Source organism: Mastigoproctus giganteus, chromosome 6 (assembly GCF_048544385.1).
Source record: "Mastigoproctus giganteus isolate SK-2022 chromosome 6, ASM4854438v1, whole genome shotgun sequence".
NCBI lineage: Eukaryota > Metazoa > Arthropoda > Arachnida > Uropygi > Thelyphonidae > Mastigoproctus > Mastigoproctus giganteus.
This window is the reverse complement of record NC_143580.1, coordinates 11,253,756-11,268,368: the sequence shown is the minus strand read 5'-3', so window position 1 is coordinate 11,268,368 and position 14,613 is coordinate 11,253,756.

Below are 14,613 nucleotides of genomic sequence, written 5' to 3'. Positions count from 1 at the left end.
CTTGCCCAGGGAAATTAATAGAGACACTGGTTAGAGAAGCATTACAGCATCATCTAGACAAGAGTGCAGCAATAATTCAGACACAGCATGGGTTTGTTAAGGGAAAGTCTTGTCTGACAAATTTGATAGGTTATTATGATGTGGTTACAAAGGAACTGGATGCAAAAAATAATTTTGATATCATATATTTGGATTTCAGGAAAGCTTTTGACACTGTTGCGCATGGAAGACTACTGTACAAATTGGAGCAGAATGGTAGTAGTAGTAGTAGTGGCATGTGATGCAAGAAAGCAAGTGTATGAGCTTATGCAGTATCAGCCAAAAAAAAAAAAAAAAAAAAAAATCACACCATTCCCTCCAAATGCCTGTCCAGTTCCTCCTTAAATTTATTCAACCCATCAACTTCCACAACGACAGATGGAAGTTTGTTCCAGCAATTAATCACCCGCTGACTAAAGGCAAATTTCCGCACATCTATTCTATATCTGTCCTTTCTTAATTTGAATTTATGCCCCCTTAGGTTCGTAATCTGAACAAGTGGAAGGATCCCATCAGAATTCAGCGTGCTTAACCCATTCAAGGCCTTATATACCTTAATCAGATCACCGCGCAGGTGCCTAGTCTCCAGCCACTGCAATTTGCAGAACTTAAGCCTCTCTTGGTAAGAGGATCCCTTCATTCCCCTCACCAATCTTGTTGCCCTTTTCTGTACACGCTCAAGTAAATCTACATCCTTCCTAAAATGAGGCCTCCAGACCTGTACGCAGTACTCAAGGCGTGGCCTGACCATTGCCTTATACAGAGGGACAATCACCTCCTTCTCCCTGCTAGCAAAATTCCTATATATCATTGACAAAACCCCATGACTTGCCCTGGCAGCCTGTCTGCATTGCTCAGAAAACTTCATATCTGACTGCACAATTACTCCCAGGTCTTTTTCATTTTCTACCACCTTAAGTGCAGCACCACACAGTTGGTACGTTTCACTGGGGTTACTTCTACCCATATGCAGTACTTTGCATTTATGGTGTTAAGGGTAAGTTGCTACAATGGATAAAAGGGTGGTTGAGTGGGAGAAGACAGAGGGTGGTAATCAATGGGCGTTGCTCTTCGTGGACTAATGTTATTAGTGGAGTTCCACAGGGTTCAGTGTTGGGCCCACTGTTGTTTTGTATATTTATCAGTGATATTGATGAAGTTATATCAGGCTTAGTGCCGAAGTTTGCAGACGATACAAGGGTTGGCAGGGTTGTTAATGACAGTAATGGCAGTGTGCTACTGCAACAGGATCAAGAAAATTTGGGTAGGTGGGCAGAGAAGTGGCAACTGAAGTTTAACATTAACAAATGCAAAGTACTGCATATTGGTAGAAGTAATCCCAGAGGAACGTACCAACTGTGTGGTACTACACTTAGGGTGGTATAAAATGAAAAAGACCTGGGAGTAAATATGCAGTCGGATATGAAGTTTTCTGAACAATGCAGACAGGCTGCAAGAGCAGGTCATGGGATTTTGTCAATGATATACAGGAATTTTGCTAGCAGGGAAAGGGAGGTGATTATCCCTTTATACTGGCAATGGCTAGCAGGGAAAGGGAGGTGATTCCCTTTATAAGGCAATGGTCAGGCCACGCCTTGAGTACTGCGTACAGGTCTGGAGGCCTCATTTTAGGAAGGATGTAAATTTGCTTGAGCGTGTACAGAGAGATGGGCAACACGATTGGTGAGGGGAATGAAGGGAACCTGTTACGAAGAGAGGCTTAAGTTCTGCAAATTGCAGCGGCTGGAGACTAGGCACCTGTGAGGTGATCTCATTGAAGTGTATAAGGCCTTGAATGGGTTGAGCACTCTGAATTCTGATGGGATTCTTCCACTTGTTCAGATTACGAACCTAACGGAGCATGAATTCGAATTGAAGAAAGACAGTTGTAGAAGAAATGTGAGGAAATTTGCCTTTAGCCAGCGGGTGGTTAATCGCTGGAACAAACTTCCATCTGTCGTTGTGAAAATTGATAGCTTAAATAAATTCAAGGAGGAACTGGACAAATATTTAAAGGGAATAGTTGTGTGATTTTTTTTTTTTTTTGGCTGATGCTACGTAAGCTCATACGCTTGCTTTCTTGCATCACATGCCTCTATTACTATTATTATTACTATTACTACCTGGTATCTCATTGTGAAGGTAGCCACAATATGAAATAAAATCAAACAATCCTTTACACTACTACATGTAGTTAAACTTATGGGTAAACTATGGTGTATTTGCATCAGTATTATAGAATTAATTTAACCCATAACATATTATTAAATTTTCTGTTTATACTCCGGCACGACAACCAAGTCAGTAGAGTTTACAATATGCCTTGTGCATTTAGTCTTCAAAATAAGACATGTACATACGAATCGAACTCGTCTTCATTAACTTTTCAGTGACTGACGAGAAAAGAGTTGATGTAAAATACTTAAAGGGTGGCAAATTATTTCTCGCACCCAAGCACCAAACACCCTTGGCGCGCCCCCGAATATGATATTGCTTTCAAGGAATATTGTCTTACTTAATTTAATAATAATAATAATAATAATAATAATAATAATAACCAGTCGCGACCATGTACTTGGTACCAGTATCCGTCATGGGCCGGAAAAATCCTATAAAGGAAAAAAAAAAAAAAAGTTATAATAATAATAACTTGCACCTGTTTTATAATAAATACGTAAAATATACTTGCATATTATAAAACAGATTAAAACAGAAGTAGATTAAAAAATAAAAGAACACTGCAAATAAAAACAGATAAATGCTAATTAAAGATACCAATATTACTCCATCTAGTATTTTTGTCAGTAGTTTGTCATATGAGTTGAAGAAATCAGCTGAAGAAATTCTGCAAGATTTCTTCAATGGCGCTGTAATTTTCAGATCTCAGACAGAGCAAGCAGGGTTCCTATTGAGTTATTTTCGGTTTTCATCCCACACAGTATGAAAATCGGCCTGTTCATACATAATAGTTTTACATTTGAAGTTTTCTGATCAGTGCAGACGGTCTGCAAGAGTAGCTCATGGTGTCTTGTCAATGATATACAGGGTTTTTTGTAACAGGGATAAGGAGGTGATTGTCCCCTTGTATAAGACAATGGTCACCTTGAGTAATGTATACAGGTTTGGAGGCCTCATTTTAGGAAGGATGTAGAGCTGCTGGAGCGAGTGCAGAGAAGGGCAACAAGATTAGTGAATGGAACAAAGAATTGCTCTTACGAAGAATGGCTTAAGTTTTGCAAATTACAGTGTCCGGAGACTAGGCACCTGCGAGATCTGATGAGGTGTATAAAGAAATTTCTGAGTTAGAGAGAGAGAGAGAGAGAGAGAGAGACAGAGAGAGAGAGAGAGAGAGAGAGAGAGAGAGAGAGAGATGATTATCCAGCTCAGGACCCCTGTGTATGCAAAGCCCGTACTCACCAGATGTGAGCCCCTGGGGTTAACATGTGTGTGGACATGTGTTTTTGTAATGGGTGGCACCTGGAAATTCAGTTCATATCCGCCTCGTATCTCTGTGAACAACAGTATCACTAGAAGGGCCAGAAATGAGTAGTGTATTTTTGTGTGTGTTCTGGCCTCTTGGCTACCCAGAAGCATCAGTCACCTGGAGAGATGATTCTGGGTACTCATCCACACCACGAGAAGGTAAGCCAGTCCCAATGGAGCTTGCACTGTCTCAATTCGAGCCTCTGACCCACTTGATGTTGGCAAAAGAGAGGCCAGATTTCTCTGGGGGCCACTCCATAGGAGGGAGAAAAAAAAAACCCTCAAGAGACAGTTGACAGAACATCCAACGGCCCACCATCTCAAAGAATCATCTAACGATGATGAGTGATCATCCTGAGTACTGGAGATGTGGCTGTCCCACTGAGCAAGCCAATAAACGGGAATGAAGTGATTGGTCTCAACCCGTGTTTTTATAGCAGAAATAATTTTCATAATGTGCGGCTCTCTAAGGTGGTAGATCGATTTTTATTGGATACTTGGAATTTGCATGCCAGGCTGCCTATAATATCAAATATTTGCCTTCGGTGACACTGTATACAATAAAATATTCAAGAAACACAATTTGTTCTGTTATTTTTGTCGAACAGTGTATTTAAAGCTGTTAACTAGCGAAATGATTGAGTGTCTGTCGTTTTTCGTCTTCACATATTCATAGTATTGTATAATAAATAAATAATAAATAATAAAAATAAATGAAGAGAAACTAAGGCTACGAGACGTAAGTTACGCATTAGTTTCTTTGGCGCTTAGCGCGCGCGCGCGACAGATTATCTATTTTGCATATCGGACAGTGGCGCGTTATTCTGTAGGTAAAAAAGACATATGCTTGGGGGAACCGATCTGAGGGAGGGTGGGAGTCCCAAAATCACTGTTTTAAAAACTCATTGCTGTGTTTCACTAGTATTTTTTAAATGTTTTTTTTTATCGGAAACTGAACTTTCTACTTGCCAAGGTCAGTGAACTGTAGTTGAAGGTTAATTTGAAAATTACATTTTTTTCAAAACTGGTTTTACCGATTTTGATGAAATTTTATACTTAGTTGTTATGTCATATACAATAATTGGTTTCTAATAAAGAACATATTCAATTTAATTTGTTTTGTTGTCACAATAAAATTAAATTGAATATGTTCTTTATTCATGAGATACACCTGGTTCCTGGGCAACGCGATGCTGTCGCCCACCTCTCGCTAGTGGACGAACCACCGCTTGTCAGGTATATAGGTACACTGCACTCACGTTGATGGTAATTCGATGTCAGTATGGATAAACGTCGTGAGTTAACCGACTTTGAAAGAAGGATGGTAGTGGGTGCCCGACACATGGGTCACTCTATCGCAAAGATGGTACAGAAATTGCACTGTCTCCGTTCGACAGTATCAAGAGTGTATTGGGAATATGCCATTTCCGGAATAACATCTCATCTTGTATAGCACTGTGGGCGGAGAAAAGTGGTGGATGAATCTGGCCGTCGACGTCTGTCTCGCATTGAACGTCTCCGCCAAGACCATCAGGCGATCATTAGTCACAATAGGTTACGGGAGCCGCCGACCCACCAGAGTCCCATTGCTAACACCACGACAGGGACTGTACGCCTCAACTCGGCGAACGAACATCGGCACTGGACCTTGGATGATTGGAGACGGGTCTCCTGGTGTGATGAGTCCCGTTTCAGGTTATTTCGAGTGGACGGGAGGTAATGGTCTGGGGGGTGTTCAGCTGGCATACGTTGGGACTTCTGGTACGTCTAGACGCATCTCTGAACGGTGCAGGTTACGTGTCGATCCTTGTAGACCATCTTCATCCCTTCATGGTCATTGTGCACCCACAGGGCAATGGACTCTTTCAGCAGGACAATGCGCATCCCCACAGAGCCGTGATGACTAGAACATGGTTCGAAGAGCATTCCGTAGATTTTACTACCATGGAATGGCTTCCTCGTTCATCGGACATGAACCCTTTGGAGGATCTTTGGGATGCTGTGGAAAGGTCTGTTCGAGCTTTCGATCCTTCACCCAGGAATGCGACGGAATTATGGACAGCTGTGCAGAAAGCATAGATGGAAATACCTGTGGAATGCTTTCGTGAACTAGTGGCCTCTCCGTGTGACCTCCCTTAATCGGGCGAAAGATGGGGCCCATCCGTTACTATGTAGGTATCCCATGATTTCTGTCCGCTTAGACTTAGTGTATAGACGACGTTTATTAAGGAAATAAAGGAGAGGCAGAATGGAAAAGAGCGAAGAAACAAATAAATAAAGGAAGATAGAGTAAAGGCAAAAAAAAAAAAAAAAAGGGGAAAAAAAAAGGTAAATTGGAAGGAATATGCATATAAAAATTTTAAAGATATAAGCCGAGATTACAAGCCAGTAAATAACTAATTTAGACCGGCGTCCCTCTTTATATATTTACAAATACAGGTGTGTGTATATGTATGTATACACAGTATATATATATTAATAGAATAACAAGTGAAAGTAGGAAAATGGGGGAGTAATTAAGGCAGCAAAAATTAAACCAAAGCAGAGTAGGGACAATAAAATGATAACGGGAGAGGAAAAGGAATAAAAGAACAGTTTAGAAAAATAGTACTAGAAGTAGTAGGTTTTTTTTGGTAGTTGTTGGTGTATAGGCTTCTGTGGCCATAATGCACCTCCCAAGGTTTTTACAGTACATTGATCCAAGCCCGAGGCCGGAATCGAACCCGCGACCTTTGGGTTGGTAGGCAGGCACTTTACCCACGCGGCTAGCCCGGTCGGTAGTAGTAGTAGTGGCATGTGATGCAAGAAAGCAAATGTATGAGCTTATGCAGCATCAGCCAAAAAAAAAAAAAAAAAAATCACACCATTCCCTCCAAATGCCTGTCCAGTTCCTCCTTAAATTTATTCAACCTATCAACTTCCAAAACGACAGATGGAAGTTTGTTCCAGCAATTAACCACCCGCTGGCTAAAGGCAAATTTCCGCACATCTATTCTACATCTGTCTTTTCTTAATTTGAATTTATGCCCCCTTAGGTTCGTAATCTGAACAAGTGGAAGGATCCCATCAGAATTCAGCTTGCTCAACCCATTCAAGGCCTTATATACCTCAATCAGATCACCGCGCAGGTGCCTAGTCTCCAGCCACTGCAATTTGCAGAACTTAAGCCTCTCTTGGTAAGAGGATCTCTTCATTCCCCTCACCAATCTTGTCGCCCTTCTCTGTACAAGCTCAAGTAACTCTACATCCTTCCTAAAATGAGGCCTCCAGACCTGTACGCAGTACTCAAGGCGTGGCCTGACCATTGCCTTATACAGGGGGATAATCACCTCCTTTTCCCTGCTAGCAAAATTCCTATATATCATTGACAAAACCCCATCACCTGCCCTGGCAGCCTGTCTGCATTGCTCAGAAAACTTCATATCTGCCTGCACAATTACTCCCAGGTCTTTTTCATTTTCTACCACCTTAAGTGTAGTACCACACAGTTGGTACGTTTCTCTGGGGTTACTTCTACCCATATGCAGTACTTTGCATTTGTCAAGGTTAAACTTCAGTTGCCACTTCTTAGCCCATCTGTCCAAATTATCTAGATCCTGTTGCAGTAGCACGCTGCCATTATTGTCATTAACAACCCTACCAACCTTTGTATCATCTGCAAACTTCGACATTAAGCCTCATATACCTTCATCAATATCATTGATAAATATACAAAACAACAGTGGACCTAACACCGAACCCTGTGGGACTCCACTAATAACATTAGTCCAAGAAGAGCAGCACCCATTGATTACCACCCTCTGTCTTCTCGCACTTAACCATCCTTTTATCCATTGTAGCAACTTACCCTTAATACCATTCTGCTCCAATTTGTACAATAGTCTTCCATGCGCAACAATGTCAAAAGCTTTCCTGAAATCCAAATATATGATATCAAAATTATTTTTTGCATCCAGTTCCTTTGTAACCACATCATAATAACCTATCAAATTTGTCAGACAAGACTTTCCTTTAACAAACCCATGCTGTGTCTGAATTATTGCTGCAGTTTTGTCTAGATGATCCTGCAATGCATCTTTAACCAGCGACTCCATTATTTTACCCGGAACACAAGTTACACTAACTGGTCTGTAATTACTCGTGTCACCCTTCGATCCCCCTTTGTGAATTGGGGATACATTTGCACATCTCCAGTCCGTGGGAACCTCCCCTGAGTCCAAGGATGCTCTCATAATTATGGCTAAGGGTTTGCTTAGTTGCTTTGCCGCCTCCTTTAATATAACTGGATAGATCCCATCCACCCCAGGTGCTTTTCTTACGTTTAACTTCAACAATTTCTCTTCCACTTTGCTCTCAGTTATTACAAAATCATTAAGTATCTTGCTACAATTTGATAACCTTCTGCCATTTTCAAACCTTAATAATTCTTCACGTGTGAATGTAGATGCAAAATACTCATTCAGTTTGTTTGCTATCTGAGCAGGATCATCAACAGTCGAACCATCGATGTCAAGTGGACCAATCAGATTCATCCCCTACCTTTTAGAGTTTATATAAGTAAAGAAATCCTTGCTGTTTTTCTTAGCATCTTTTGCCAAGGATTTCTCGTAATCTGCCTTCGCCTGCCGAACCTCCTTTGTGACCTGATTACAGATTAACTTATATCTGCCATAGGCTTCTGAGTTGCTTGATAATTTATATGCATCCCATGCATTTTTCTTCTCTGTTACGAGTCTCATTATTTCATTTGACAACCATTTAGGCCTAAACCTTGAACAATATTTCTTAATGGGTATGAAACGTTTGGTAGCATCCACGATTAATTCCTTGAATGCTTCTCACTTAGAATTTACTGTTGGTAACACCGTCAGTTTATCCCACTGTACAGAATTTAAAAACTGTCGGAGACCACTGTACTCGCCTTTACGGAAGCAAAAACCGTTTTCTTTACCCCTGATAGTAATTAAATCTTTAAGTAAATCCCACGTCAGTACACTGTGATCACTACCACCTAGTGGTTCTTTTATCTGCAAATTCCTAATACATGAATGATCACTGCTGATAACCAGATCAAGAGTATTACTTTCTCTGGTTGCCTCTCGAACATGCTACTGCAGAAAACAATCATCCAATAAATCCACAAAAGTCTGACTAGTGTGTGAGTGCCCAACCCACAAGTTCCAGTTAATATCTGGGAAGTTAAAATCCTCCATTATAAGACATTCCGATTTACTAGCCCACTCTATTTCTCTGTACAATTGTTCATTGTACTCATTCAAGTCATTAGTCCTATAACACACTCCTACTCTAATTTTTGCTTTCGCAGTGCTTATGTCACACCAAACTGACTCAACAGTGCACTGTTCATCTATATCAACTGGATGCACTTCTTTTGATTTTATGTTTTTCTTTATTAACAGCATAACACCTCCTCCCTTCCTATCCTGTCTATCCTTTCTGTATACATTGTACTCCCCAAATTCCAGTTCGGCATTCCTTAAATGTTAAAGAAGCGAGAAAATGAGAAAGTTAAAATTAAAGAAAGTAAGAGAAACAGACAGTGAAGATAACAAATAAAATATGCATAATAAAAAAGCATATACAGTATTTATGAAAATTGATCAAATGAAATTGTTGTCACACAACTTATAAAATCGGCCTTTCATCAGGTGCCAACAGCTGGAACTGCAACCAAAATAGCAATGTTTCTGATGCAAATCGCAAGCCAAAGGTTAAAAAGCATAAACATAATAAAATTTAGTTACCAATATAAGGGAAGATTTAAATAGAAATAGGCAATTGTAACTTGCAATCCACCAAACAAAAAATAATAATAAATAGAAGGTTATATTTCTCTGTCAGTGACACGCGGCAAAAAAAAAAAAAAAAAAATTCTCTTCAAAAACTTCTTAAAGTAAACAACGATATTACGTATAGGGTTAAGGTAGAAGAATCAACTCACAGGCAGCACAATTGGTAGGATCGCCGTCCTCCCCAAACCGGGTGGAAAAGACCTCAGCTCGAGTCGCTGTGAATGGCGGGAGGAATTTTTATGGACCTTTTTCACAACGTGGATGAGTTAGTCGGCTTCAGGCAAGGGTAGCATGGTTTTTTTCTCCTGGGACTCGGGTTTTTCGTCCAGCAAACTATATATAGAAAAGTCGACCTTAGAATATACGCAAGTTACAGACAGAAACTTGCGTATACCCCAGGGACTGATATCTGGTGAGTATGGGCTTGGCACACACAGGGTCCTGAGCTGGATATCATCATGCTTCTCTTTCTTGATGATTCCCCTCTACTTCTGACTCGCTCCTTCTCTTCTCTCTCCCTCCTCTTCTCTCCCAGGGTAACTCAGAATTTTTTTTTTGGCTAGTGCAGCATATAAGCCTCAGGCTTCCTTGCACCATATAATTCGAGTGTTGGCATTCGAGGTGAGCGGACGTGCTTCGTCAGGGCTCCTTAGTTAAGTGGATTGGATTACTGTTAATTAGTGCTTTTAAATATTTCATTTATTTAGATATTGTTGGATTATTTTTTTATAGGTTTTCCTGTAACAGTTTGATTTTTATAATATTATAAATATAATTTTTTAAAGTTAATTTTCATTGATATTTAGCTAATTTTATAATGGTAGTTAGGAGATCTGCCTTAAACACGTCACAGAGTATCGTGACTCACACGGAAATAGCCGATGGCGATTTACGGGTGAGTAATGATTTAATCCGTTGCGGAACCTGTGGAATATTTTCCAAGGTCGACCTGGTGACTAATCATAGCTCACCTGGGGACTCTTTTCTTTGTGATCCATGTAAGGAGTGCACCGATCTTAAATTACAATTTGGTGCACTGATGGAACAATTTGAGTCACTGAAAAAACGGGTGCTTGCCCTCGAGAATAATGCATCTGGGAGCTTGTCAGGGACTCAAGACTCCAGCAATCTACCAAGTGATCCACACCCGATTCGGGCCTCAAAACAGAAAAACCAAGTGCAAACTACTCTGGTTAAAAAGAACATTGTTTTATTAGGAGACTCCATTGTCAGGGAAACGGGGAATATTTTTTGTAATAAGGATAAGTGGAGCAGAACCAGGATATGTCTGCCAGGAACAACTATTAATGATGTAAGCAACAGATTGTCAGATTTTAAGGGGGGTAAAGAAAATATTATTATTTATGTGGGGACTAATGACATTAAACGTACACGATCTGACGATTTGTTGGAAAAATACAGGCCCATGCTGAGGAAATGCCGCGAGCTAGGCCACAGTGTCTATGTGTCTGCAATTCTGCCCAAACACGATAGGAGGGATCATATGTTAAAAGCCTTGTGGATTAACTCAAGACTTGAAGGACTCTGCAAGGGCTTTAGGGGGGAAATTTCTATCAGCATGGCCCACATTTTTGGTAGAAGGAATTTGTTTTGTAGAGACGGGATACACTTAAATAAAGGATGAATAGCAAAAGTTTTTACCAGTATTATTGAGGATACCTTAAAGGTTCTGGGAAACTGCAAGTTAGGGGGGGATGTGGGTAATACTGACACGCGTTTATCTGATAATATTGGTCAAAGTAATTCTTGCACTTACCTCAAGAGTTCTTATCTATTACCCCAACTGGACATATTATCTAGATGTTCTGGGGACAGAAACGTTTCAAGTGAGCGGGTAGCTAATGCCAGGGAAGAGAGCCTAAATAACTTCAAGGGTTGTGTTAGGGTTGTTAAATATACAAGAACAGTAAGTCTTAATTGTTTATATAGTAATGTTAGAAGTGTCGTCAATAAAATGAGTGAATTCGAACTGCTGGTTAAAACAAGTAACGCGGACATAATAGGGCTTACGGAGACGTGGTGCCATCCGGAAATTGGGGATGATGAGTTTCAGCACGGCTTGTATAATGTATTTAGGAAGGATAGGTTAGATAGAAGGGGTGGTGGGGTAATGCTTCTTATCAGAAGCAGCCTGAGTGCGACGATAGCTTTCCCGGATTCAGATGTTTCACGTGCTAGTATAGAATCTGTATGGTGTGAGATAGTTGGAAACAAAGGTATAATGCGAGTAAGAGTAATCTACAGACCAGGTGATTGTGAAGATTATGACGAAAGCCTCTACATGCAAATGGAATGGGCAAGTAAGCGTCAATGTCTTATTATGGGTGATTTCAATTTGTCTCTAATTGATTGGAGTAAATGGAAAGGAAACTCGACAGGGGGAACAAAATTTTTAAATCAACTAGATGACTGTTATTTGTATTAACATATCAGGGAAAGTACTAGAGAAAAGAATATCCTAGACCTCATCATCACCCATGAATTAGACGACATAACGGGGCTCCGTAGCCGAGTGGTCAGGAGCGGGAGTGCAGTAGCACACACACTCTTTGAGTAGACCGGGGTTCAAGCCCCTGAGTGCTGAATATGGTCGATCTGCCAACCCGCACTGGACCAGCGTGGCAGATTATGGTCCATTTCCCTCAGCATGAATTGTTGAGGAGGCTTCCATCCTGCAGTGGGTTGATAATGGCTGCACTTTACCTTTTTTATGCTTTTAAAACATTAATTACAGATGCCCTGAATGCGTATTTACCATTCGAAAAATACTCCACGAGGAGGGTTCCAAGTTGAATGAATAGTGAAGTTGCCACATTGCTTGAGAAGAAAAAGGTGGCATGGAAAGGTTACAGAGCAATAAAAAGTGCTGAAGCCTATAACAGCTACAAGATGATCTGTAATATAGCCAAAGGCTGTTGTTGTTATTTGGAGCATTAGCAACTAAGGCCATATTGCTCCGGGATATGCGGTGTCATTCCCGGACCTTTCCGCATCCTCCGTATTTGGTGGGGACGGGCTCGAACCCCGGTGTAATCAAGAAGCGTGTGCTACGCACTGCTGCTCCTTTCCACCTGGCTACGGAGGCGCCGAGCCAAAGGCAGTTTATGAGAAATCACTAGCAAAGAGGGGGGGGATAAGGAATTCTTCACATATATAAATGCCAAGAAGAGCTTGACAAACCAGATCGGAGCTTTACGTAAGAGAAAGGGGATAGTATTAAATACAACAGCTGCCGTTGCAGATGAACTCAACAGTTATTTTGCATCGATATTTACAAATGAAAAATCTTTTGTGGCAATCGGAAATTGTGGGAGCTAAGTTGAAAAATATGTAATTAATGATATTGAAATTTCGCAAGATTATTTAATGAAAAAACTTTCCAGCCTACAGGCCAGTAAGGCTCCTGGAGTTGATGGAATATACCCTATAATCTTAAGGGAGGCGGCAGTGAGTACATTGAACAATTGAGGCTAATTATGCGAGTATCACTAGACTCTGGGGAGATTCCGTTGGATTGTAAAAGTGCCAATGTATCTCCCATACATAAGAGTGGCTCTAAGAGTGAAGTGGGAAATTATCGACCTGTCAGTCTGACTTCAGTGGTAGGGAAAATCATAGAGGCAATGATCAAGGGTGGAATTCAGGATCATTTGGATAGAATTGAAATTCTCAAGGATACTCAGCATGGTTTTGTAAAGAGAAAATCATGTTTAAGAAATCTGGTTCGCTATTTTGAAAGGGTCACTCACGAGCTGGATTAAGGGAATAATTTTTACATTGTTTATTTAGATTTCAGCAAAGCTTTTGACTCAGACCAACATGAGCGGTTGCTGTATAAACTGGAACTGGTTGGAATCACTTGGAAAATCCCTAGATAAGTAGCAGGATGGCTTCAGAGCAGGAGGCAGAGGGTTGTGATAAATGGCTATTCCTTAGATTGTGTTGATGTAAGAAGTGGGGTTCCCCAGGGATCGGTGTTAGGGCCACTGTTGTTTTTAATTTTCATAAACGACATCGATGAAAGAATAGAGGGCGTGATGTCTAAATTTGCAGATGATGTTAAAATTAGTAGAGTTGTTAATGATCACTGTCAAGCTGAGCTTCTTCAGAGAGACCTAGATAGACTTCAGGAATGGTTAGGAAAATGGCAGCTATGCTTTAATACAACAAAGTGTAAGGTATTACACCTGGGAAACAGTAATCCCAAAATAACTTATTCACTTGGTGGAGTTCAACTAAACCCAGTACTGGAGGAAAGGGACTTGGGTGTTACGATACGGTCAGACATGAAATTCTCTGAGCATTGTAAACAGGTGCAAGGAAGGCCCATGGTGTCCTATCGATGATCTATCGAACTTTTGCAATTATAGATAGGGACGTGATAATCCCATTATATAAGGCTTTTGTTAGACCACACTTGGAATACTGTGTTCAAGTATGGAGACCGCACCTAAAGAAAGACATCGAGCTTCTTGAAAGGGTGCAAAGAAGGGTAACTCGCCTGGTGAGATCGGCAAAAGGGCGTCCTTATGAAGAAAAACTTCGAATATGTGGGTTGCAGAGTTTGGAAACTAGACACCTTAGAGGAGATTTGATTGAGGTGTTTAAGGCTCTGAGAGGCATCAGTAAAATGAATGAGAACGAAATTTTCAAGATTATAAATGATGCTAGAACTAGGGGACATAAATTCAAATTACGGGGGAAATGTTTAGACTGGACTGCAGGAAGTTTTATTTTAGCCAGCGAGTTATAAATTACTGGAATAAGTTGCCTACATGGGTGGTAGAGGCTGACAGTTTGGGGAAATTCAAAGGTCATCTGGATAGTACCTTCGGGTGAAGGAAGCGCATAGGATGATAGGTTTAATTTCCTTTTCTTTTATTAATTATTATTTTTTTTTATATCATTGTTTTATTCGGGTTTCGGGTTTTTTTTTTTTTTTTTTTTTTTTTTTTTGGCAGAAAGCCTTTGGTGCAAGAGAGCCTTTGGCATAAGCCATAGGCTTTCTTGCACCATCGGCCATTGCTAATACTAATACTAATACTAATATGGCTAATAATAATAATAATAATCTATACATGGAACAATATGGCCTTAGTCGCTGATCCTTCTAAACCCTACTACAACAACAACAAGGTAGAAGAATAAGTTACATAATTAATAAGCATCAAAGGTAAAGCAAAAAGGTGCGAAACAATATGAAACAGCCTGAGTAAATGATAATCAAGAGAATATAACTATATTTCTAATTAATTAA